A 26,007-nucleotide genomic window follows, 5' to 3' on the forward strand; every position below is an offset into this window, starting at 1 on the left:
TGTCAGATCAGTTAAATACAGGGAAAAAAAAGAAGAGATCAGTACACACCAAGGGAGTCCTATCAGGACTGACTCCATTACCTATTTCAAAAGGACAGCAATTTTAAGAGAAATGAAACAGTTCAGACTAAAATCCTGATCATGACCCTTGTGTGTGATTGCAGAGAAGTTGCTCTCTGTGCCTTCATCTGGAGTGAACCCAAGATTGTTGATCTCACATACACTCTCTGGGTTAATATGTCCAGAACATCCTCAGCTTAGAAAAACCAGTAATGATTAGTCTATTAGTCTTAAAGTCAAGTGTGCAGAACTATGAAGTTCTCAAAATGAGTCTGGATGTTGACCAACAACTCATAATACTTTATAAGAGCAAGAAACACTCAAAATAAGCGAAAGTGTGGTTGTGTCATCTACACCCATCATGATGCAGCCACTGAGCTTTTGTTGTGGTGTCTACTTTCTCATCTTAAGTAGGGCAGGCACGTGTAAATAATTGACTCAGTGCTGCTGCTCTTTACATCATTAATAAACCAACTTGCAGTGGCTGTGATCGCCCACTTGGTACACAGTTCTACAGCTTTTGCTTTGTTTGTTTATTGGTTTGTTGGTTCCACTTCCTCAACCAAACTTGGTTATGCAAATGAATTAGTTGATATTGTGGGAGATTTGTCTTTAGTTTGAAGGACTTGCCTGTATTTTGGACCGCACATTTTAACTGTAAGTGGAATGTAATTCAATTGCCTTTGTGGGTTTTTCTAGGGGAGATGACTTATGCATAAGTATCTGAGTTACCCAGTCACACAGCTTCATTGGCTTATCTTCAAGTAAGCACTTTCATTTGTTGAGAAGCAATTAATAAAATCTTTTTGGGCAATGGTTTTGATGAATATAAATTTCCAATTATCCTAGCATCTGCTGATTCAGTTTTAAGTGGTGAAAGCAAGTGACTTGTTTTCTCTAGATTTCTAATAAGCATGAAATATTTTTAACATGAGAAAATGCACTGAGTTCCAAATTATGGTTGCTTTATTTTTCTTTGAAATATTTGTTCAAAAGACATCTTTCCCATATGTGTAAGCCTCCATATTTAATTTAAATTAAAGAAAGGGATTCTGGAGGTTGATTGAATTGGCAGAGAAATCTACTTAAACTATTACAAATAATTTATATGAAACCTTGTTGAAGAAATTGCATGGTGTTTATGCTACTCAGGAGAGTAATACTATTTTAAGTCATATAGCTATTTGCTTAATGGAGGACTATGTTGATAATGGTCATTTTGAGGTCAGTTGTGCAAAGTCAGACACCCAATATATAAAAGTTTAACATTAAAGTTCAAAATGGTGCCATCAAATTACTTTTCTGCTTCATACATACCAATGAAAAAATGCTGATTTTGTGGTCTTAGGAATCAAGGGAAGGATCCATGAACAGGTAGTGAGTGAAGCCAACAAATTGTAGAACATTCCAGAGATTTAGTAGATATGATATAACTCACTTCTAGCTTGAGATAGAAAATCATGCAACTTTAAAATATTTAAGTAAGCAATATTTTTACTATTACACACAGGAAAAAAATGTTAAAAATTAAAGCCATAAAAATTTTATTTTATTAATGGAAATATCGAAAGGACTTACTACAGTTTGATTTAACAAGTATAGTAGTTGAATGTTCCAACTGTTTTCAAATTAGATATCAAGATAAAAAGTAGAAAGCCCAATTGACAAATGATTTTTGTCACCGAACCCATAAATATACTTGTTTCTTGTCTTTATCTTGAATGTGCCATACCCATTTGTCTAACTAAGGCATAACTGTTTATGTGCATTTGACATTTCCCACAATTTCCTCCACCATCCCTTAACTTTTAAAATGGACATTGTAAAAATAACCAAAACATTTTAGTGAGTTTTGAATAGTGACTAAGTGTTCCCTCCATTGATTAGCTGGTTAAAGCATCTGTCTAGTGAATAGTGTGACTAAGAGCAGTGAATTAGACTCAAACTCAGTTGGTAGTCACTATGCAATGGAGAGAAAGCTTGGTGATATGCTCTGAGACAAAGAAGCTTCTAACATAGGAGAATGATAAGTCAACAGTAGATGTGCTGCTGTGTACCAGCTCAGGTGTCCTTGCTGTACAAACCTGAATCTTTTATCCCATCTGTAGGAAACCTACTAGACCCCAATTTACATGAGGGACTGTAGCACTATTGCATATTTTTTGTTCTGGTGCAGTTCATTTTATAGTGGAATTTTTGGATCCCTGGGGGAAATTAAAATATGATGACAAGTTACTATTGCTTAATGTGTTTTGGGGGGGTCACATACTTTTGCTTTATAAGTAACTTGCAGTTGAGACAATATAAAGCTTTTCTTTTTCTTTATTACATATTTTATTATAGCCTATGGACTGCCACTGGCCAATCCTGACTCTGCCTTATAAATAATGAAAATGTGTTACTTGAAGTTACACATTTAGTTAGACTTCATATCAGTATTTGCATTATCAGGAAATTTCACTTGTAAGTATAAAATACTGCAAACAAACGACCTTCACTAAAAATAAAAAAGATATCTAAAAAGCCTAGAAGTTACTGGTTAGGGATTGTGGGGCTCGTGTTAGCCATGTAAGCATTAGCTGGCCTTGTACTTGCTGTTTTCACTTCCTTCTCTTTGTCTTCCTCCCTCTTCTCTCCTTTCAATTTAACTCCATATCTCTATCCCTCCTTCTCTGAGTCCATTCCCTCTTCATCCCTTTCTGCTCTGCTTCATCTTGGAGCTTTGACTGCATCACAAGATATATATTTACTTTTCTGTTACTGTGATAAAATGCCATAACCAAAAACAACCTAGAAAAGAAGAGGGTTTATGTTAGCAAAGTTCCAGAGGATAGAGTTGATCTTGGCGGGGAAGGAATGACAACAGTCATGAAAATTGTCTTAGTTAGGGTTTCTAGTGTTGTGAATAGATGCCATGACCACAGCAACTCTTATAAAAGAAAACATTTCATTTTGACTGGCTAACAGTTCAGAGGTTTAGTCCATTATTGTCATGGTGGGAAGCATGGTGGCACAGACAAACATGGTGCTGGAGGCAGAGCTGAGAGTTCTACTTCTGGATTGATGGGCAGCAGGAAGAGAGAGAGAGGGAGGGGGAGAGAGAGAGAGAGAGAGAGAGAGAGAGAGAGAGAGAGAGAGAGAGAGAGAGAGAGAGAGAGAGAGAGAGAAAGAAAGAAAGAAAGAAAGAAAGAAAGAAAGAAAGAAAGAAAGAAAGAGACTGAGCCTGGCTTCTGGCTTGAGCATCTGAAACCTCAAAACCCATGGCACACTTCCTCCAGCAAGCCCAGATCTAATCCAACAAGCCCACACCTCCTAATAGTGCTACTACCTATAGCCTATGGAGGCCATCTTCATTCAAACCACCACAGAAATTTAAAAAAAACCCTGCTGATCACCTTTTCATCTACATACAGGAGCCAGAGAGACAGAACGAAAAGTAGGATGAGGCTATGAACTCTTAAATCTCACCCTTAGTGGCCTAAATGTTCTACAACCTCTTGAAACATCACCTCCAACTGAAACCAGTTCTCAAACATATGAACCTATGAGGACTCATTCTAACTGAAGCCATACACAGGCCTTCTCTCTATGGCAAAATGATGAGACCCATGGTTTCAGGGTTACGTGGTTGTTATGACAACATACTCAGCACAGAGGAAAAGCATCTGTATGTCATGTAGAGTCATAGCACGATGTCTGTGTCACATAATATATTTTTGTCAGGAAATTGGCTTAATTTACAGAAGATTTGTTAGTATTAGTGCTTAAAAGAGGAAGAGAGAAGAATGAACAGAAGAAGTAGGGGGGAGAAGTTGAATTGCTATAAAATCCAGTGACACTAATTGATTTACCTCAGCCTGAAAGACAACAGTAGAATAAGCACTGTTATATTTATTAATATATGGAAATTTATGCGTGTTGCCATTTTGGACATAGTTCAAATACCTTAGGTCTCTTGCTGAATCACCACTCCTTGAGGTTACATGCTCTCTATGTGTTTTGCATTTCAGAAAGCAAATACACACAACATTGTACACTGTATACATGTAATAACATAAGTGTGTGAATGTTTCAACAAATTATAAAATTAGCTATAAAAATTACAAGTAGGGAAAATCAATGTTATGTGAAATAGTTAATATATCATTTACCAGACAATTCAATGTCAGCATTGTTGGGTACAGAGATAATAGTCCCTTATTAAACCTGTCAGACTCATAAGAACTATGGCATTCAGGCTTTTAATCCCAGCACTCAGGAGGCAGCGGTAGGCAGATCTTTGAGTTCAAGGTCAGCCTGGTTGGAAGAGCAAGTTCCAGGACAGCCAGGGATATAGAGAGAAACATTGTTAAAAACAAAATAAAACAACAACAGAAACTATGGCAGTTCTCTCCACATGGTAATATGTGTTTGGGTTAATACATTGTCAACAACAGAAGCTGGTGATTTTTAAAAAGCTTTTTATTATTTTATAAATATGTGTATATGTGTGTGCCTGTGTGTGGGTATGTGTAAATGAATGCAGGTGCCTGTGGAGACCAAGAAACATCAGATCTCCTGGAACTGGAGTTAAAGGTGGCTGTGAGGCACCCAACATGGATGTGTTAGGAACTGAACTCCGGTTCTCTGAAAGAGCAGCATGAGTCATTTCTCCAGCCCCCAGGCCAGTGAATTTTTTCAAATGTGTGGTGGAATGAAGAACTGAGCCCTTATTATGTGTTAAGCTGTCTGATATGCTTTTAACATATATTATTGCAATCTTCAAATAACACTGGGAGACAGGCATTGTTATCCCCATTCTAAAGATTAAAAAAGCCAAGACCCAGACATATTTAAACAATCTCAAGATTAAAATACATGCATTGGACTGAACTAAGCTCTCTGAATATGGGTGCCAGCTAGGAGGCCTGGGCAGTCTATGGGACCTCTAACAGTGGAGCCAGTCTTTATCCCTAGTGCACAAATGGACTTTGGGAGCCCATTCCCTATGGAGGGATAGTATTGCAGCCCTGATATAAGAAAGAGGGCCTAGTCCCTCCTCCAAATGATGTGAAGGACTTTGATGCCCCCCCCATGGAGGGCCTCACTATCCTTGGGGAGTGAGTGGGTGGTGGGTTGTGGGGTCAGTGGGGAGGCTGGGAGAATAGGAGGGTGAGGGAATGGGAGGGTTGATATGAAAAATAAGATTGTTTCTAAAATAAAAAAAATATAAAGTGGGAAAAATACATGGCTTGGGATATTTTCATTTATAATAGCTATCTTGAATTATTTGTTCCTGTGCCATTAAAAACATTTATAGCATAAGGGTGAAAAGATGGCTAAGTGGTTTCTCTTACACAGTGCTTCAGTTTGGTTCTCCTCACTTTCATGGTAGTTCATAGTTGTCTATAATTCCTGTTCCAGGAGAACCAACATCCAACACCTTTCTCTGGCCTCCTTCTGCTCTAGACATGTGTATAGTGCATGTGCAAGTGTATTTGTGTATGTGTGTGTATGTGCGTGTATGCAAGTAAAATGCTAACACATAAAAAAGTAAATAAATAAAATGCAGTAAAACGTTTGAATACTGATATACCCCATGATTGTGATCTAACTTATTGAGTTGTCTGTGTTTTGCTAAACGTTAGCACATTATCAAATAGGTAGAGGTAATCTTCAATGTCCTTAAATGGATTCTTGAAATGAAAACATGGTTATGAAGCAATGAATTAGAAAAAAGAACATGAAAGTGTACTTATGGCTCTGTTAAGAGTAAATTATTGATGATAACTTTAATAACTATAAAACTAATCTTAAACCCTAGTTTTGAGCATTTGACTTTATATAAGATTGGCCTACTAAATGACAGGAAGGTGATGTCATACCAAATACTTTTGTTAATATTTTCCTACCTGTCTATAATGTGTATGCCTTATATTTCAGAAAATTATACTAATCTAAAAGAAGAAAAATCTGTAGTTGTTTGAAAGTGTGCCTGTTTTAATGCCCATTGCATCACCGCCACTGCTATCCAAACTTGGTGCTGCATTTGCCTTTTAATAAAAAAGTGGTATCCTTAAAGTTACTTGTTGCATTTTTCTGGTACAATCTACCTATTATATGGTTTATGTCATATGCAAGAAAAATGCATTATAAAGTTGGAGTCCACAATTCAGTCTGGCTTATAGCAATGCTGGAGCAATAGTCATCTTTCAGAGTTGTCCATGCTGTAGTAGCATGTTTTGTCTGAAGGAAACGCCATTTGCTTTCCTCCATCCTTTCACGGTAGGAGAGAAATGGAAATGGAGGCTGGAAGGTGAATGACAGCTGCAAGAGATTTTCCTCGAGGCCTCAGAAGATTGATTACAGCAGAAGATTGATGATGCTCCAGTTTCTGCCCATTCCGTTTGTTTTACCCAAGTCATGATCCCTTGAGACAACAGGAGTCAGACTTCATTGTATTCCTGAGGAGTTAAGGCCACTGTGCAACATGCCTATAATTTTCTGAAACTTGAGTTCATATTTCTATGTAGTAAGTGTAACTGTCCTAACCTCCTTGAATTTCCTAATGGGGGAAAAATAGAAAAAAAATCATACTGGGAAAAAGGATTTTTGTGGTTGCCATTTCATTTGGCTGTTGTAGAAACCTGACCCTCCTTTTAGTGCAATGGAATAACAAAGGTTTCCTTGTTAAGCAGCAAATGCTTACTGATACTATTTATGGTCACTTGTTTTGTAGTTCACTGTCAGCAAGTCAAAGAGGTGTGTGTGTGTGTGTGTGTGTGTGTGTGTGTGTGTACATGCATGAAGATATGTGTATTAATGTCTACACATGCATGTGGAAGCCATAGGAAAACTTGGAATGTCATTCCTTAGGCATCACACACCTTTTGGTTTTAAGACATTTTTTTTTTCTCACAGGCTTGAGCTCACCTAGTAAGTTTAGGCTGGTTGGACAGTGAGCCCTGTGGGTCTGCCTGTTGTTGGCTCTGAGATTAAGAAGCCTGACAATGATGGCACATGCTTTTAATCCCAGCACTCGATGAGTTCGAGGCCAGCCTGGTCTACAGATGGAGTGCCAGGATAGGCTCCAAAGCTACACAAAGAAACCCTGACTCAAAAAACCAAACAACAACAACAACAAAGAATGTGTATCTCAGTGTCCATGTTTTATAGAATGTAGATTTGGGGGCTTTAACTAAAGTCCCCTTCTGTTTGTAAGGCAAACACTTTACTGACCAAGCTATCTTCCCAGGCCAAAAGTTCTTCCTTTGATGCACCATTTTACTGCACCTTTATCCAAGAATTTTTGGGAGTAAATTACTTGTGTAAGCAAATACTGACTGTGTGACCCTAATCTGTTCTTATTTGTTTGTTTGTTGTGTTTTAAATAACTTGGACATGTTGATTTGGATTGGATAAGAAGTAAGCCTCTTCAAAAGATTTGGATATCTCTTCTTAGCTAGTAGTGGATAAGAAATTGAAATCTGCTGTCCTGTCGCTAAAGGCCAGTGAGATCCCTGCAGATAGAAATGCCATGCCAGTTGTATAGTGTGGCTGCAGTTGTGACAAACACACAAGGGTCTTTGGTTACTCGGCTGCTTGTTGCAAAAAGATGATTCTTGTCCCCGCTCTTCTACCACTGCCCTGTCCTGGAGTTAGTTTGTTGTGACACCAGTTCCATCAATTGCTGTGTCTTCCCATAAGTGATAGGATAACTTGCTGTCTATGGTCATTGAGCTGTGCTCTTGTGAACCCTATGGAACAGAGTTTTGTTCTTGTCTGCCTGCTGTCAAAGTTTATTTCCTTCTCTGTGAACTGCTTGAAGATTGATATACTTACCAGCAGGAGCTTAATCAGTGGTGTGTGGTAAATAATTTTGTGCTTGGCCCAAACAAGAAGAGATAATCAATTCATTATGGATGGATCATAAGATTTACTTTCCATAGCATGTTTTGTAATCAAAACTTTTTGCAAGTGAAAACTTATTGGGGGGGACATTTTAATGGATGAAATAGCAAACATTGGATCATATATTTTTTGTTTTTGGTATCTGCACAATTTCTTTCTTGCATGGCATTTGAATCTCTGTAAGGTCGACAACTGAGAATAAGTTGCATATTTAATCATTTGTAACATTTTACTCATAACTTTAGATTCATGATTTTTAAAATTGTAAATGTATCATTGACTATATTTCTTTTAATTATACATTTCCCTTTAAAATATTTTTTAGTTTATGCACTTATGTATCTTTGATTACTTTATTTAGAATATTCAGTATATGTGTAAGATAGTGAGTACAAATTAACTAGCTAAAAAAGAAAATTTATGTGACTAGTGGAGTAAATATAGGTGATATGACAAACCCTGATAGTTATGGATTAAAATAGTGAATCTGAACCAGTTGTAAAAAGTATTCAAGAGCTGGACATTTTAAAACAGCTTTCATATTGTTTTGGTAATACTATTTAGATTATAAAACTAGTTCTTTTCCTTTCAGCATTATCTACTCCATAACTCACTTCTGCCTGTGTAATCCCACTCCTTTTTGTTGTGGTTATTTATTTTTCAAGATTATATTTTTTAAATTTTTTTTAGTTCAAATTAGGAACACACTTGCTTCACATGTCAATCCCTTCTCCCTCCCCTCCCTGCAAACCCTCCCCAAGCCCCCACCTGCCCCCACCCCATCCACCCTCCACTCCCCAGCAGGGTAGGGCCTTTGATGGGGCTCTCCAAAGTCTACCACATCATCCTGAGCTGGGCCTAGGCCCTCCCCCATGTGTCCAGGCCAAGAATGCTTCCCTTCACGTGGGATGGGCTCTCAAAGTCTCTTCTTACACCAAGGAAAAATACTAATCCAATACCAGGGGCCCCCTAGAGTGCAGAGGCCTCCTCATTGACATCCATGTTCAGGGGTCTGATTCAGTCCTGTGTTGGCCTCTCAGACAGCAGTCTGGGGTCCGTGTGTCCCCCTTGTTCAGGCCAGCTGTAGCTGTGGGTTTTACCAGCCAGGTACCGACCCCTTTGATCTTCATTCCTCCCTCTCTGCAACTAGGTTCCAGAGTTCAGTTCAGTGTATAGTGGATGTCTGTGTCTGCTTCCATCAGCCACTGGATGAGGGCTCTAGGATGGCATAAAAAGCAGTCATCAGTCTCATTATAGGGGAAGGGCATTTAAACTATCCTCTCTACCATTGCCTAGATTGTCAGTTCGTGTCATCCTTGTAGATCTCTGGAAATCTGCCTAATGCCAGATCTCTCCTCGGACCTATAATGGCTCCCTCTGATATGGTATCTCTCATCCTGCTCTCCTCTATTGTTTCCCCAACTCAGTATTTCTGCTCCTCCTTTTCCTCCTCTCCCCTCCTCTTCTCCTCCTCTCATTCTGGCAGCTCCTGCATTTTTAATTAAAAATTTCATTTGTCTTATATCCTGACAGCAATTTCCCTCCCTTCACCCCTCTTGTTCCCTCCCCCACCTCCCCTCTGCCCCCACCCCATCTTCTCCTCTGTTCTGCTCAGAAAGAGGCAGCCTCTCATGGGTGTCAACAAAGCTTGACATACCAAGTTGAGGTAGGACTAAGCTCCTCACTTTGTCCTGAGGCTGGGTGAGGCAACCCAGTATGGGGAATAAGTTCCAAAAACCTTTCTCAACTGTTAGGAACAGGGCCTGATTTCACTGCTGGAAGTCCCACAAACAGACCAAGTTACACAACTGTCACACATATGTGGAGGTCCTAGCTGGGTCCCATGCAGACTCCCTAGCTCTTAGTCTAGGCTGTGAGCTATGAGCCTAGGTTAATTGTTCAGTGCTCTTTGTGGGGAAAACTAAAGGATTAGCCATGGATTTGTATAGGTGAGGGATAATGGATTCCAAGGAAATAAAATGTAACATGGACCCCAAATTATTGCTTTCAACTCAGAAGAAATCCTTTTTGAAATTAATCATTTTTATAATTTCATATATGAGTACTGCGCTTTATATCTTTCTCCCTCCTTTTCTGTCACCTTCTCCCATGTGCTCCCACCCTTCTCAAATTTGTAACTCCTTTTTAATTATTTGATTATATATGCATATGTATGTATACATAAAACCTGTCAAGTCCATTGAATGTTGTTTATATATACATTTGTTAAGGACAGGCCACTTGGGATTGGATGACCTATCAGGGAGCCCAGATCATGAAAAGGTTGATTCTTTCCCTCTCAGTAACCATTGATTGTCGCACTTCATCTAGAGGTAGGGTCTTGTGAAATTCCCCGTCACCTTGGCATGTTGACTGATGTTGTCATTGTGCAGGTCTTGTTTAGACAATCATATCTTTTGAGATTTCATGGGTGCAGCTTCCCTGACATGTCTAGAAAACACAGCAAACCTCCTGGATCTCTGGTGCCTACAGTCTTTCTGTACCCTCTTTGACAAGTAGGGGTTGCACTGTAGATGTATCGCTTGGAGATAGTCCCTTATGGTCACTTATTCTCCACATTCTGACCAGTTGTGGATCTCCACAGTGTTTATTACCTGTTGCAAATAGATGCTTCCTTTATGAGGGGCAAGAACCACATTTCTCTGTGGTCATAAAAATAAGTATCCAAAATGCATTTAGATATAATATCAGTTGAAGAAAATGGCAGTAGTAATGTCTCCTCTAGGGGCTGTGATCTCTATAGCTATGTATGGTAAGTTGACTAGACTTACAGTGCCAGGCATGAGTTTGCTCCCATTGAGTGTGCCTTAATCCCAATTAAGAGAGCTGTTAGTTTCTCCATGATAAAAATATCCCTATTACACTATTAGGCATATCTTGCATATCCAGTCATTGTTGTGCTTTGTAGGCTTTATAGCTAGGCATGACTATTGATTATTTCTCCTCCTTTTTGATCCTATGAGAGCCAGTCCTCAGGGAGGAGAATTCCAGGTCAGTTCCTATTCAATTTCTCCCAGTTCTGTAACTGGTGTGTAGTGTTTTCAGAAATGGCATCTTACCTTCAAGTTCTGGGAGACAAGCAAGGGCAGTGGCAACAGCCTATATTGTTTTAGGGGTCTCTTGGACTCCTCTGACCAAGAACTGGAACTGGACTGAGATTACTCATGCCTGACACTGTGGCTTTTATTCCATAGCCTATGGCTCTCCATGGAAATTTCTGTCCCACCTGGTACTGCAGCCGTTTAGACCAAAAATAAACAGAGAGGCTTATATTAATTATAAACTCGTTGGGCATGGCTTAGGTTTCTTTTTGGCTAGTCTGTCTTAATTATTAACCCATAACTATTAATCTATTTCCGCATGGCTTTATCTTACCTGAGAATGTCTGTGAGTCCTACCTTCCCAGTAGCTACATGGTGTCTCTCTGGTGACTCCTTTCTGCTTTCCTGTTCCTAGAAATCTCCTCTTCTGTTATCTCCGCCTATACTCTATATTTTCTGCCTGGCTGCATCCTGCCTGTCCATTGGCCAAATCAGATTTATTCATCAACCAATAAGAGAAACATATATCCACAGCATACAAAAGAACATCTGTCATCATCTGTGTGTGTGTGTGTGTGTGTGTGTGTGTGTGTGTGTGTGTGTGTGTGTGTGTGTGAAGGTAATGTATTTTAAAGTAAGTTTATACAGTAATATTTTTCCTATAGCCCTTAAAAACATTTTTACCTCTAGCTTTTTGAAGGAAATCTAATGTTTAAGTTTTGCTGCAGTTAGGTTTGACTCAAGTGTAGGATTTTTCCTGAAAATGTATGCATTTGGTGGAGCATTCTTACCTCTTTTCTGGACCCTTATACATGTAATGAGATATGCTGAGAATGCTAAAATGGATATACATGTTCTTCACATGAGTAGTGCTGAAAATAATCTTTTTACGCCCTTTAGAAGACTTTGTAATTTAACGGAAACACTGATAGACTTAAATATACCTAGACTAACCCAAAAGAATGCTTCTGAGGAAGACAACTGACTCTGGAAATGTGTAGAATGTGTGAGTTTGCCTTGCTAGAACCTTACTGGGGTTTTCAGGAAATTAGAGATTTGGGGGAAAGATTTGCTCACTACAAAGATTGGATATAATTATATATTCCTTTGAAATTCAAGCTTTAGTCACATGATGAGATATTGTTTTAGATCTAGGAGAATGTATAATTTCTGATGTAGAGGAAATCTAGGTAGTAGTTTAAACCTTAAAAAACACTGCGTTTTCAGTTAGATTTCAGACACAGAAGCACACTGCCTCCTGATGTCTGTGTCAAGTAGGCCCCACGATTTTGGCATAGCGCAGTTGTAAACCCAGGAACAGATGAAAGGAGGGTCCATTAAACATTTTCAGCAAATAGTGATGTGTTCACTTTATTCACTTTCCTATAAAACTATTTCAAAAACCCTCCATCATTAAGGGCTAATTATTTGAGTAAATGAACAGGTTTGCATGCTGTTAAAAATCAAGTTGTTGGCTTTTATAGATTCATCATTCAACTGTGTTTCCTTGTCTACAGAATACAGCATAACTCATATGTGCTGCCGACTTTCCCAGTTGTGTTGGATTTTTAAACATAATTTTTAGTAATTCTATTGAGGGCTTTATACATGCATACCTACGGTGTATTTTTATTACATCAACCTGCCCACTCATCCCCTAACATCTCCCAAACTCTCCAACTTCAACTTAACTTCTTTTCCATTTTTTGTTTTTAAAATTATTTTTATATTATAATATATTTATATCACTTTCCCTTCTGTTTCCTCCCACCAAACCATCCCTTTTCCCTCCTTTCTCTTCAGATTCATGACTTCATTTTTTTTCAATAATTGTTCCTTACATACACTGAACATTGTTAGAATTAAAAGTGAAGAAAAGAAAAAGCATAGTGAGGCTATCTAGGGCATCTTTGGACATGGATTCTTAAATGTCAACAAAATGTTTCTTTAGTAACTAGTGGTTATCTTGTCATGCAGCTCCATTGGGTGAGTACTTGCCTGGCATACATAAAGTCTGTGTTCAACCCTTCATTGGCATCACAGAAAGCCAGATATAGTGGTGCACACTTGGAATGCCGTTGCTCTGGGGGAGAGGCTGGAGGATCAGGAGATCAAGGCCACCCTCAACTATGTAGCACAATCTAGAATAACCTAGTCTCCATGAGCCCTTCTTTTCAAAAAGTTTAACATCAAAAGTACAATAAAATGAAGACTGTCATCTCCTAAAATTTTGTATTGTGAAAATTCTTAGGACAAGTGCTATGGGAGATTAGGGTCTTAACATTTTCAAAATGTTAAGTTTTTTTTTCAATTAGTTTTCCAAAGCTTGTTTGCCCTTATTGCTTCGGTTTGAATTTCAACCAGGCAAAATCCTATTCATGCAGTTAGGAAAATTTATCCATGTCTTAAGTGTACATATATAACACAGATATGTGTGTGTGTATTTGTATCATATATATATATATATATATATATATATATACATACATACACACACACATATATATATATATATTCTACTTTACATGTATGTATGTTCATCTTACACAGAACAATAAAGAACCCCCGTAGCTTGTCTCTGCCCTTCTGTGACCCAAGAGGAGAGAGAGAGAGAGAGAGAGAGAGAGAGAGAGAGAGAGAGAGAGAGAGAATGAGAGAGAGCCCACACCTCAGGCTTTTCTCACCTGAAGCCATGCCCAAAGGGGTGTGGCCACTAACACAAATGCACTGGCAAGGCTAGATGCCATTATACTTAATCTGATGTTTATTACTTAGTTTGATTAATAGAAGACATTCCTGTGTTAGACATAGAAAATCAACCAAATATTTTCCATTGAAGCATGAGGACCTGAGTTCAAGTCCTAGGACTCACATACAAAAGCTGGGTATGGTGGCAATATGCTTGTAACTCTAGTGTTGCTTGCTAGTCAGTCATCCTTGGCTGTTCACCAAGTTTCAGATCAATGAAAGGCCATGACTCAAAAAAAAGTAGGCAGTGCAATAGAAGAACACCAGAGGTTGACCTTTTGCCTCCATATGAACACATACATATAAGCACTCCCACACTCACACCCACAAGTACCCAACAAGCATGTATGTACACACACACACACACACACACACACACACACACACACACACACGACACCCCCAGGCTGGGGGTGCAGACGGGGAGAGGGAGAGACAGAGAGGGAGGGAGGGGTAATTGAAGGGAGGGTGCAGAGAGAATAACGAGGTCTTATTAGGGATCTGCATCTTTTTAGCAGATACCATAATTTAATTTTTATGCATTTTAAAATTCTATGGTTTACCGGGAGAGGGGAGGGAGAGAGGAGAAAGAGGAGGGACGAAGAGGAGGGGGGAAGAGGAGGGGGAAAGAGAACATGATGGGGCAGGAAGATTGAGTGGGGGGATGAATAGAGGAGAGCAAGAAAAGAGACACATCAATAGAGGGAGCCACTATAGGTTTAAAGAGAAATCTGGCACTAGGGAAATGTACAGAGATCCACAAGGATGACCCCAACTAAGAACCTAAGCAATAGTGGAGATGCTACCTTAAATGCCCTTCCCCTATAATGAGAATGATGATTAGCTTAAATGCCATTCTAGAGCCTTCATCCTGATGAAAAGAAGAAGCAGAGATCCACAGCTAAGCACTGAGCCAAACTCCTGGAATCCAGTTTTAGAGAGGAAGGGGTGACCAACAAAGGGGTCAAGACAAAGCTTGGAAAACCCACAGAAACAGCTGACCTGAGCTAGTGGGAACTCACAGATCCCAGTCTGAAAGCTGGGAAACCAACATAGGACCAAACCAGACCCCCTGAATGTGGGTATCAGCTAGGAGCACTGGGCAGTCTATGGGGCCTCTGGCAGTGGGACCAGAATGTATCCCTAGTGCACGAACGGACTTCAGGAGGCCATTTCCCATGGAGGAATACTCTCTTAGTCTAGATACTCAGGGGAGGGCCTAGGCCCTGCCCTAAATGACTTAACAGATTTTGATGATCCCGCATGGAAAGCCTCACCCACCCTGGGGAGTGGATGGGGGGTCAGGGGGGGCATGGGAGGATGGGAGAGAGAGTGAACCCGTAATTGATATGTAAAATAAGATTGTTTCTAGTTTAAATAAAATTAATAAAAAAAGAATTAGAGAAACATAAAAAAAAGTTCTATGGTTTTCTTCTGGAGATAATGATAGTGAATGCTTTATCTGCTTGTGTCAGGGTTAAGCCAGTCATGTATTTGTTGCTGTGTGCAATACTCAGGTTATATGAAATGCACTTTCCTTCTTTCCTATTATTTTTGTTGTATTAGAAATAACATTCTTGTCATTTAAAAACATCATGATTTAAGCATTCAAAGTTCTTTTTTTTTAAATTTTCTTTCTGTGTTTTGACAGCAGATGGGTAAATGAGGTCTAATTTTCAAGCATGCAATAGGTCTTCTCAAACTTTAACTTCCATTTCCAGACTCTATTGTGGCAGCTACAGCAAACATGTCAGAGTACAGAACATTCCATTAAGAGGAAAACCTGGAGGCCAGCTTCCTACGATTTTGTTTTGTATGACAAATAGTGTCTAGAGGTGAAGTTAGTTGGAGTGGCCATGACTCAGTCTCTTTCTCTAGGGAGTGACTCATTCCACATTAATAGATCCCTGTCTTTGTGGCATGTACCACACTAAGTGCCTGGGACACAAACATAGATTTGCTGGGTTGCTAACCTAGAGCACCCCAGAGTCTGGGGAGACCAGATATGGCATTGATTATCAGCTATCTGGCTTACAAATAGCCAGGGCTCTATAAATGTTATACTTACTTGTCAAGGCAAAGCATGATTAAGTACACAATTAATGGGGGTTGGCTAGATAGACAGCTAGATTGCCCGATAAACATGCAATTCTGGTTCCATATTAATGTAGTCTAGCCTACATTAAACCCTCACTGTCTTGTTTCAGTATTTAGTAAAATCTCTCTCTCTCTCTCTCTCTCTCTCTCTCTCTCTCTCTCTCTCTCTCTCTCTCTCTCTCTCCCCTCTCTCTCTCTCCCATATAACACAGTATCGCACCCTTCATGAATAAGTCAGTTGTCTGTTTGATGGATATGGTTCTGCCAGAAACTCAGCCTTCATGTATGTAATAAAGACTTGTCTAGTACTCAACAGTATTGCAGCCTTCCAGTCTAAATATGCTACCACCTCACTGAGTGCCAGTCTCAGACTCTCAGAATTCTCTGGGCCTCTCTTCCTTGTCACACACTTGTCTTGTCATTCCTTATATCTTGTAGGTTATGCATATTGTTGGAGACTGATTGTAATCCTCCCCTAGTTCTTATGTCACCAGGTCTGAACCCAGCATGTGACTTTATTTAGAGCATGAGTTCTTAGGAAGTGGCCAATGAAGTGAATCCACAAAGTGAGGGATCCTTGACCTTGTACAAAGAAGGGAAGAAAAAGTTGTCTTATGTGTTCCCCTCTAAGATGATAGATGGATGCTGACCATTTAGAATCTTTGCCAGAGCCCAACCATGCTGGTACCCTGAACTTTTGAATCCAACCTCTAGAACTTCAATGAATAAAATTGTGCTCTTTACGCCTTTTCATGTATTGTCAAGACATACAAAGACAACTGATATATACTTGCATTGTGTGTGTGTGTGTGTGTATATGTGTACACTTATACAATAGCTGTTTTATATTTATATTTGTCTATTCTGCTTTATCTGGACAATGCCTCTGTGAAAGTTGATTCTTCATCTCTGTTCACTTGGATGTCTACTGACACCACAGAAACGGGGTATCTTCCTTTTTCCCTCCAATATCAGATACAGTCTATAGTCTTTGTAGATTAAACTTCTTAATTGTGCCATATTTTAATAGAAAGCCCCCAGTGTTTCATTTTAGTCTACAAAATTAAAGTTTTAACATATAGTTTCCTAAGATGGAGGGCCAAAAGTCATTGATTCTTATGTAGATCCAACTTAGCTTTTCACTCAATTCTTCTTCCACATTTTACTCATCATGTGGAGCTGTGGGTATTCTTCTAAATTGCTTCTAAATATTTCCTATTCCCTCCCTCCATACTCCTCCCATCTCTTCCATTTTTTTATTTTCATTTTCTGAGACACAGTTCTACTATGCAATCCAGTCTAGCCTCACAGTGTGTATCCCTGGACACCGCTTCTAGTTCCTCTGTGAATCTTCATCCACACAACAGGATTTCATCCCCATCCCTTTTCTGTAATCTTCCATACCTTTGCTGACATTTCTTCATGAACACAGGCATATTCTGCTGTGCATCACAGACTTTGATTTTTCTTCCCACAACCACTCATACACCAGTAGATTCTACTAAATAAACTCTTTGCTGAGAAAGAATATGGCATCTCAAAATGCTAAACAAGGCTTACATTTTAAACTACTCTGGAGCATGTCAACAGAAAGGTTATTGGGTTGTAGAGATTGCTAAGTGGTTAGTAACACATACTATTCTTGTAGAGGAACTATGTTTAGCTCCCAGAATCCACAGAAGATGGCTTCCAACTGCCTGTAGCTCTCTAGCTTAGGAGGTCTGACGCCTCTGGCCTCTTCAGGCATCTGCACTCATGTGCACATACCTACTATAAGCATAAAATTAAAAATAATAAAAACAAATCTTAGAAAATAAAGACATATATTACAATGAAATAAAACACTCTGATTTAAAAATAAAATTGATTTTTTAATGCTTTATAGTTTCAATATTTCCAAAGTTTGTTTCAGCAAACTACAACTCAGAAGGCTACTTTACAAAAGAAGTTGCTAAAAATAGAAGAAAACCCACAGAGCCAACTAACCTGGGCTATGATAGCCCCATATGATAGCGGCTTACAGAGACTAAACCGAAAACCAGGGAGCCTGCATGGGACTAGGCACTATGCATGTATGTTACAGTTATGTAACTTGGTCCTCTTGTGTGACTTCCAACAGTGAGAGCAGGGGATGTCTCTGACTGTTTCCAGTCTTTTGGGACCCATTCCTCCTACTGGATTGCCTTACCCAGCCTTAATAGAAGAGGAGGAGCTTACTCTCACTGCAGCTTGATATACCTTAGCTAGCTGAAATCCAGGGAGTCCAGCCTGCATCTGAAGGGAAACAGCACAGGAGTGAATAGGATGGGTAGAAAGCAGGTAGGGGGAGAGATTTGGAAGAGGGGAGGGAGGGGAAACTTTGATTGGGATGTAGAAACAAAAAATAAAAACAGCAGCAAAAATCAAGTGTAATTTCTAAAAGGAAAAACCACAGAAGAGGTGGGGTGATTTTCAGCTGAGAGTGGACTGTGCTAATTAGTTGGTAACTGTCTCTGTTGTTTCCAGCTTTTACTCATTGTGAGGAATACACAGGCCCACATCTGTTTGTTATGTGGCTTATGTATGAGCTGACCAGCACCATATGATTTAATGTGAATATGAAAACATTTCTCACTGGCTGAAGAAGAGAACAAGCTATAAAAACTGACTCTTTAGGATTAATTTCTGGCATTTCTCTTGCCCTTTGGGAGAGGAGAGAGGACAGAAAAATGGTGATTTTTAATATGCTGATGCATTAAGCTGCCTGAAGGCAGATGCCAACTCCTGTTGAAAAGAATTCTCTTCCAATAATGCTCATGGCTTTGTTTAGCAAAATACTACACAAAAGTCTTGACCTGTGTGTTTGAAGTGGCAGATGTTCCCTGTGAAGACAGTGCCTTGGGGCAACCTGAATCTTCACTATTTTGTGCCCATTTGCTCAATAACTGGCTTACTTTTTTTTTTCAAAGTTCCAGGTCACTGCTGAAAGAGCAGCTGCAAATGAACCAATGAACACCACAGGATACGTGGGGTTCACTAGCTCAAAGCCAACAATTCTTCTTGCTTCTGAGGCTGTTCCCATTAACTACTTTTAGATAAAACTAGTATATAGTTAAGGTGTATAAAAATAGTGTCTTGGGATGTGCATGTAAGTTTAGAGTACTACCTACACAGTAAAATGATCACTACCTTAAGACAAATTGGCATGCCCACTTCTTCATAGTTTCCTTGTTATTTTTGTCTGCTTGCTTAGTTTTATGAAGGCACTGAAATCTCCTCTCTTAGCAAGTTTCCCATACATTTTAGGAATTACTATTTGTAGTCACCATGCTATATCTCAAGCCTCTGGGCTCTTCAGCTGCAGTCACCATGCTGCACACTAGCCCTGGTGTTGCTCTTTGTCTTATTTAACTGTGAATTTGTATTCTTTTACATGCATCTCTCCATGCCTTAAACCTCCCACTCTCTCAATCACCTTCCCTTCATAAGTTTAGCTGTTTTTTTCTTGTCTTTCTTTTTTCATATTAATTTCAAGTATGGAATTATGAGGCATTTTGCATATGTGTACATGTGTATGGTATCTCCATATTTATCCATATTCCTATAGTCAGTTTTCTTTTTGAGAGTTGGATCATATTCCAGTGTGTGTGTGTGTGTGTGTTGTGTTGAAATTCTGTGTAGTCATATCCCAGTGAGTACTATAGTTGTTTCTATACATCTTCATATACATCTATCTATGTATGTACATACTATGAATAATGCTGTTATTGATACAGAAGTGCAGAAATGTATGAAGGAAATGAGGGGTTTTTGTTTTGGGAATTTCTGGGTCATATGATACTTTAATTTTGGAATACTATATATTATTTTCTAGAATGCCTATGCCAATTTACATTCCCACTAACAATATATAAGTGCTCCATGTTAATTGACTTTCTTATTTCTATGTTGGTAGAGCTGACCAAAGCAACTTGAAGGAGAAAGGATATATTTGGGCTCATATTTGAGGGAAAACATGATGTCTTCGATAGTTCTGTCTGTAGGGACAGGAGACTGTCCCACTCCTTGCTCATATCTTGGAAAGCCAGGAAGCAGAAAGCTTGGCCCAGAGCCAAGCAGTTACACCCTTCACATCTCACTTCACTAACTGGCTACTTCACAACCATGAAGGATCTACCACTTCCCAAATCAGCACTAGCTGGGGACAGTGTTGAAACAGAGGAATCCACAGGAGACTAGAGACCAAGCCATAGCCCATTTTCACTAGGTGCTTCCAGGCACTTATTATTCTTAATCACCTTAATCAAAGTCACAATAACCGGTATGAGATGATACTTCATTTTGGTTTTGATTTAAATGTCCCTGGTCAGCTCTGTCGAACACTGTATTCTCGATTTATTGGTCATTTTTATGCTTTCTTTGGAAAAAATTCTATTTTGCCCTTTGTTCATTTTTAGTAAATTGCTTTTGATTGTTGCAATTGAGCTGTGTGAATTCCTTATACATTTGGGATGTTAACCAGTTATCGGACACATGACTTGCAATGTCCTTACACCTCGAAACTGCCTTCTCACATTGTTGTTTTTGTTGTCGGGCACCTTATACTGGATTGCTTTTGGGTTTTATTGCTGAATGTTTAGAGTCATCTGGCTTTGTCCATATCAATATCAAGGAGTTTGTACTCTATGAATTTCCTTCTATACAAGTTTTATAGTTTCAGGTCTGAAAAATAAGTTCTTAATTCACTTGGGTTGATTATTGTGGATGGTATAAAATTAAGACCCATTTCCATTCCTTTGCATGTGGATATTCAGTTTTCCCCAAAACAGTTCTTAGGGAGAGCATCCCTTCATTGGATTTCAAATGGACAAGGTAGGATTTTTATTTCCTCAAAACCTTAAAGAGAGTTTTCAACTGTTTTCTAAACTTTTGCAAAAAATCAAAGAAATACTTCACAGAGTATATTTGCTTATTCACAGAGACTCCTCTCTGTGCTGAGCACTTTACTAAGTTTGTGGGTTCAAATACAAGGTCCACACACCAAAAATAGCATCAGTGGTTTACATTTATATTTAACTTGTGCTGTCTTGAGCAGAAAATAAGCAAGGCATTTTGGGGTACCATGGAACTGGCAGTAGTGGGGTCAGTGAGGGGACATTTGAGGATAATTTAGAATATTGTGCCAATCACATGGAATGCAGTCAGTTTTATTTGTCTCGTCTCCTGTCTCTGGAAAAGTCCCCAATAGGTCATTTTATTTCTAGTCTGAAAGTATGCATTGGAGAGTGAAGACATAGATTCCTATCAACTTAACAGGGTGTTAAAGATACTGTGATGTTTAATACGCTAAGGAACTCTCAGCAAAAAGTGACTCTAGTCATGTGGTCAATTTAAAAACACAAACAGATGAGCAATTCCACATAGACTGTCACTGGCTCATATGTAGAACCAAAGTTGTAACTCTAACAATTTTGTGTGCAGTGTTATAACATTAAGCACGTTCACTGTATTGTACGAGTTGTCACTTTAGGGTTCTGTTATGTTTTCAAATGGACATTTGAATCTGGTTCAGAATCATCTGCTTTCCTAGGGAATGGCGACTGCTAATTGGCATGATTAATGCACACGCATGTGCAGTGCCTGCTTCCTGTTCTTCTGTCACCCAGTGCGCATGTGCATTCTAGTCACCTTCTCTTGCACACAACGTTGTGCACATGTCTGGCAGTCACACATGCCCAGCCACAAATAGAGCCAGCCCTTCAGTGTGAAGACACTCTCCTTCCCACTCTGCCAGCACTGTTTCCTCTTATATTTGGAATGTATTTTCTCTCCTTAAATTTCTGCTTTAATCAAAATTTTAATTTCTTCCTTTCCTTGAATGTATACTGTTAAATCTTTGAAAGCTATTAGCTAGTAGAGAATGCCTTAGATTTTCTCAATATGTGGTACTATTCAATTTACTTAATAGGATAGGTATTTATATACTGGCAGTTCAAAGAGTACTCTGAAATAATAATAATATACATGGGTCAAAAGAAAATTATTTTTTTGTTCTGGAAGGTTTACAATAACTTACTATGGGGCTGTGTCCTTATTAATTACTGTTTCATTCTCAGACTGTGAAGTCACATTAGATATTTTCATCCTTATTTCTTATTTCCCATTGATTTTCATGTACTGCCATGTATCTCCAAATGTCTTGATAAACCCATCTTTGTAAAGCTGTGATGTCATTGATGGTGCCTCATGGATTTGTTGAAAATATTTCCTTTTTCCTTTGTGAGTTTATTTATTACCATAGAAAACATGATATACTTGGGGGAATATTAGCTTTACTCAGGTACAGAATTTTGTATCAAAGTAAAATAATGTCACATGTTTGGCATGAAGATAGACACACTTAAATGATAATCTCCCTTTAAAAAAATTCAACAGGGACAATGTGGGGGGGCACAGAAGGGAAGAGAATGGGGACTGGATTTATTCAAAACATATAATAAGTGTGTATAAAATTCTCAAACAATATAAAAGAATGTCAACTGATTTATCAACCCCTCCTTCCCTTCTTAGATAAATATATTACTATTCATTTTCCTATTCATAACCCTGAAATAAACACTAACAATCCCATGTTGAGTGGTGTGTTTGGTTGGTGCTTACAAGTGTTTCTGTTTTATTCCTTTATGCTATTCTTTCCACTAAATCATGATTGTTGGTTGCTGAGTTAGTGCATGGACTTTGCCCAAATATCGAATGATGAAACATTTCTGACATGCAGATGTAAGCTGACCTCCAACAGTTAACCCAGATGCTGCTAGAAGCTGCCTGCCTTTTAAACTGGAGATGCTGTCATGAATACTTTTTGAAGCAAGTTGAGAATTTCATTCTTTGTCATCTTCAGTTCTTCCTTTGCTGGTCTAGATGATGGGCTGATTTTTCACCACAGACTTTTTGAAAAAAAATTTTCTTCTTAATTCTCCTTCTTTGTTCCTTTCCACTGACAGTGTGCTTTCCCACACATTTACTTCTCAGCATATTTTAATGGCCAGGTTTATGCACAGGGGACCAATGAGAAGACTGATAAATTGCCAATGAAATTGCCTTCTTTGACCTTGACTACCTTTGGACTGATTGATGATCCTGGACTAAAGATCTACAGACTCTCTGAGGGTATTAAATCAGATTAAAGATCTGTCTTAGACAGTCCAGACTGTTATAACAAACATACCATAGATGGGGTGCCTTATAAACAATAGAAATTTATTTCCCAAGCTCAAGATGCTGAAAAGACCAAGGCCATCAATTCAGTGGCTGATGAGGTTTGCTTCTGTGTAGATAGATGGCTGCTACTTTGCTGTCCTTACATGGCAAAAGGAACAAAGAAGCTTCCTGTGTTGTTATTTCTTATGTACAGTGGTCTCAATTACTGTATTTCTGAACTTCTCTTTTATAAGCATGCTGTTGTCTCCTGTACCCATCACACTGGGAATTAGGATGTCAGCCTGTGGATTAGGCATTGTAGGTAGACAATATAAGGTGGGTCCAAATGAGTTGATTTTATTATTAAGCAAATCTTTATGATAAATGGTAGCATATTACACGTAGAATATAGGTGTTTTAGACTGTATGACTAAGAATTCTTTGAATGCACAAAATGTTGAAAGCAAAAATAGGACCTAATTCTTACATTTATTATACATTTTAAAACAAAGCCTAAAAAATTACTTTGAATTTAAAATGTTATTTCTACATAAGCAGAGAGGGTTATCAGCCCGTGTATTTTAGAGCATGAGAAATAAGTTGTTTAATGTCTGACTTGGATTTCTTCCTTATACAGAGAAAGGCAGACTTGTCCAAATGCTTTAACCTAATGGAGCTATTTTGTTTTCTTTTCCTTTCAGATTTTTATTGATCTGATCCAACCTATATTGTGACTGCTGGCTGGGATTAAGGTCAGTGCTGTGCTTATATTGATCATGAACAATCATGAAGCAAGTTTTTACAGGGGCTTTTTGAGTCTTCAGCTTGCTGGTTGAGGATATTCTGGCCATCTGTGGACAAGAGCAGGCTAGAGTATAAACTGTATATATCAAGCTCTTAGTGCAGTAATATCCATGGTTCTCAGTCCTATTTGTTTTTGTAGTAGGATTTCTTTAGTTGTTGAACCTTTTACTTCTTTGTTTACTGCTAAATTTTGTTAAAATGAAAGCACGCTCATTTTAATTCCTTCAAAGAGTTAAACAAAGCCTGGCTTATATTTTAAAGAACTGTTTGCTTTCTGAATTTATGGGAAAACTCATTTGGTCCCACAATTTGATTTTCATGAAGAACTCATTACCTAAGGAGAACAGAGTTGAAAGTTCATTTGTGAATGGAAATTTTTAATTAACCAGCCAAGTGTTAAGATGCCATTTCTCTTGTTCTCTTTTCTCATTGGTTGGCTTGTATGGGCCACTCTAAAACAGCTTCCATGAGTTTGGAGTAATAACTGAGGCTTAGAAGACCCTCACACCAATGAGCTTGGGAATCCATATATCCCCTCTGTTGTCTCCTCTAGAACACAAATTGAGAACTAAAATTAAAATGGTAAACTAAGCCCTGAAAGTGATGAAAATTGTTGTTGCTCATAAAGAGCAGAATACCAGGTGCTGCTAGGCTTTGTGCATGGGCTTTTTTTGTTAATGAGTAACTTAAAGGAAAACACTGGGTTTTCATTCATGCTTACATTAATCAGGAATTTCCATTTTAAACTCCATATTTAACTCTTTAGCCCAAAGTACCTAATATATTGTGCACATAGTAACTATGTACATTTTTCTGACCACAATTCTGATGTCACTCTCCCATTGCCAATAACACCACACACACACACACACACACACACACCCTCCCTCAGATGAAAGGGTAATCGTATTGCTCTTTTATCTTTTTCAAGTCAAATGGTGTTTTCCTATTCTTTAATCTGTATGAGGTTAAATAAATAAAACATGTTGGACTTACACCTATTGGTCTTTAGGTATTTAATAAATAAAAAATAAAGTAAAATATTTGCTCAGAATGGTTTAAAGTCTATTTATAAATCATGTTATATTTGGTATAGTTTTGAGTTGAATATGCTGGAAATACTTAGCTTAGTCTGGCTTCCTTTTTAATCATTCCTTAAGTATAGGCTAAATAAATTTATATGTATTTAAATATGTGATTTCTTTATTATTATTAATTGAATTAACTCTGACAATTTCATGTATACAATGCATATAATACATAGCAATCACTCTTATTTCCCACCCTCTCTTAACCCTATTTCTACCCTCTTACCTACAACTTCTTTACCTAAAAGTGTCTTCCTAACATTACTGTATAGTGTGTGTGTGTGTGTGTGTGTGTGTGTGTGTGTGAGAGAGAGAGAGAGAGAGAGAGAGAGAGAGAGAGAGAGAGAGAGAGCGCTGCCTATATGACCATAGATTCAGAGCTATCCATTGGAGCCTGTGGTAGATGCACAGGTGAAAATAATGATTCTATTTCTCCCAGAATCAATTAATAGTTGCTAGTTCATGAGTAAAGGATAGAGCCCCATAAACCATAAACCATTCCCCCATCCAGGACTGGCTGTGCAGAGAGCCAGTCTTTGTCAGGTCCAATGTAAATAACTACAAATTTAAAGTTCATTGCTGCAATGTCTATGTTTTACCTAGGGTATAGCATTCCAAAGCCCTTTTCCTGGCCTCTTGGCTCTTACATTCTTCTAGTCCCCTTGGAGACTTATTGTCAGGATCTTTGACAACCACGACTCTGTCTTCATCATCATTCATTGCTAAGAGAGGCTTCTGTGAGTGAGGCTGAGAGTAGCATTTCTCTATGTGTATAATGTAGATATTTAGAAGACAGTGTGATGCTGTCTTGTATTTAGTTCAAAAGTAGTAAGTTCCAGCTGGGCAGTGGTGGCACACACCTTTAATTCCAACACTTGGGAGGCAGAGGCAGGTGGATCTCTGTGAATTCTAGACCAGCCTGGCCTGCAAAAGCTAGTTCCAGGACAGCCTCCAAAGCCACAGAGAAACCCTGTCTTGAGAAAACAAAAGAAAAACAAAACCAAACCAAAACAAAAGAGTAGTAAGTTTCTTTCTTGGCACCTATGACCTTCCCAGGCATTGTTGTTAACAGGGTTTTT

The 26,007-nt window shown here is 38.6% G+C and overlaps 1 protein-coding gene across 6 annotated transcripts in view; it reads left to right on the forward strand.

The window, feature by feature from the left end:
• The window catches only part of Map2 (microtubule associated protein 2), a 281,331-nt gene that overhangs the window by 63,978 nt on the left and 191,346 nt on the right, over positions 1-26,007 (forward strand). For all 6 annotated transcript variants that reach the window (XM_035441009.1, XM_027397118.2, XM_035441006.1 and 3 more), the window contains one exon: positions 23,738-23,788. The gene's annotated coding sequence lies outside the window, so the exon portion shown is untranslated. The remainder of the gene's footprint in view (positions 1-23,737; positions 23,789-26,007) is intronic.

Source organism: Cricetulus griseus, chromosome 2, assembly GCF_003668045.3.
Source record: "Cricetulus griseus strain 17A/GY chromosome 2, alternate assembly CriGri-PICRH-1.0, whole genome shotgun sequence".
In the NCBI taxonomy this organism is placed as follows: Eukaryota; Metazoa; Chordata; class Mammalia; order Rodentia; family Cricetidae; genus Cricetulus; species Cricetulus griseus.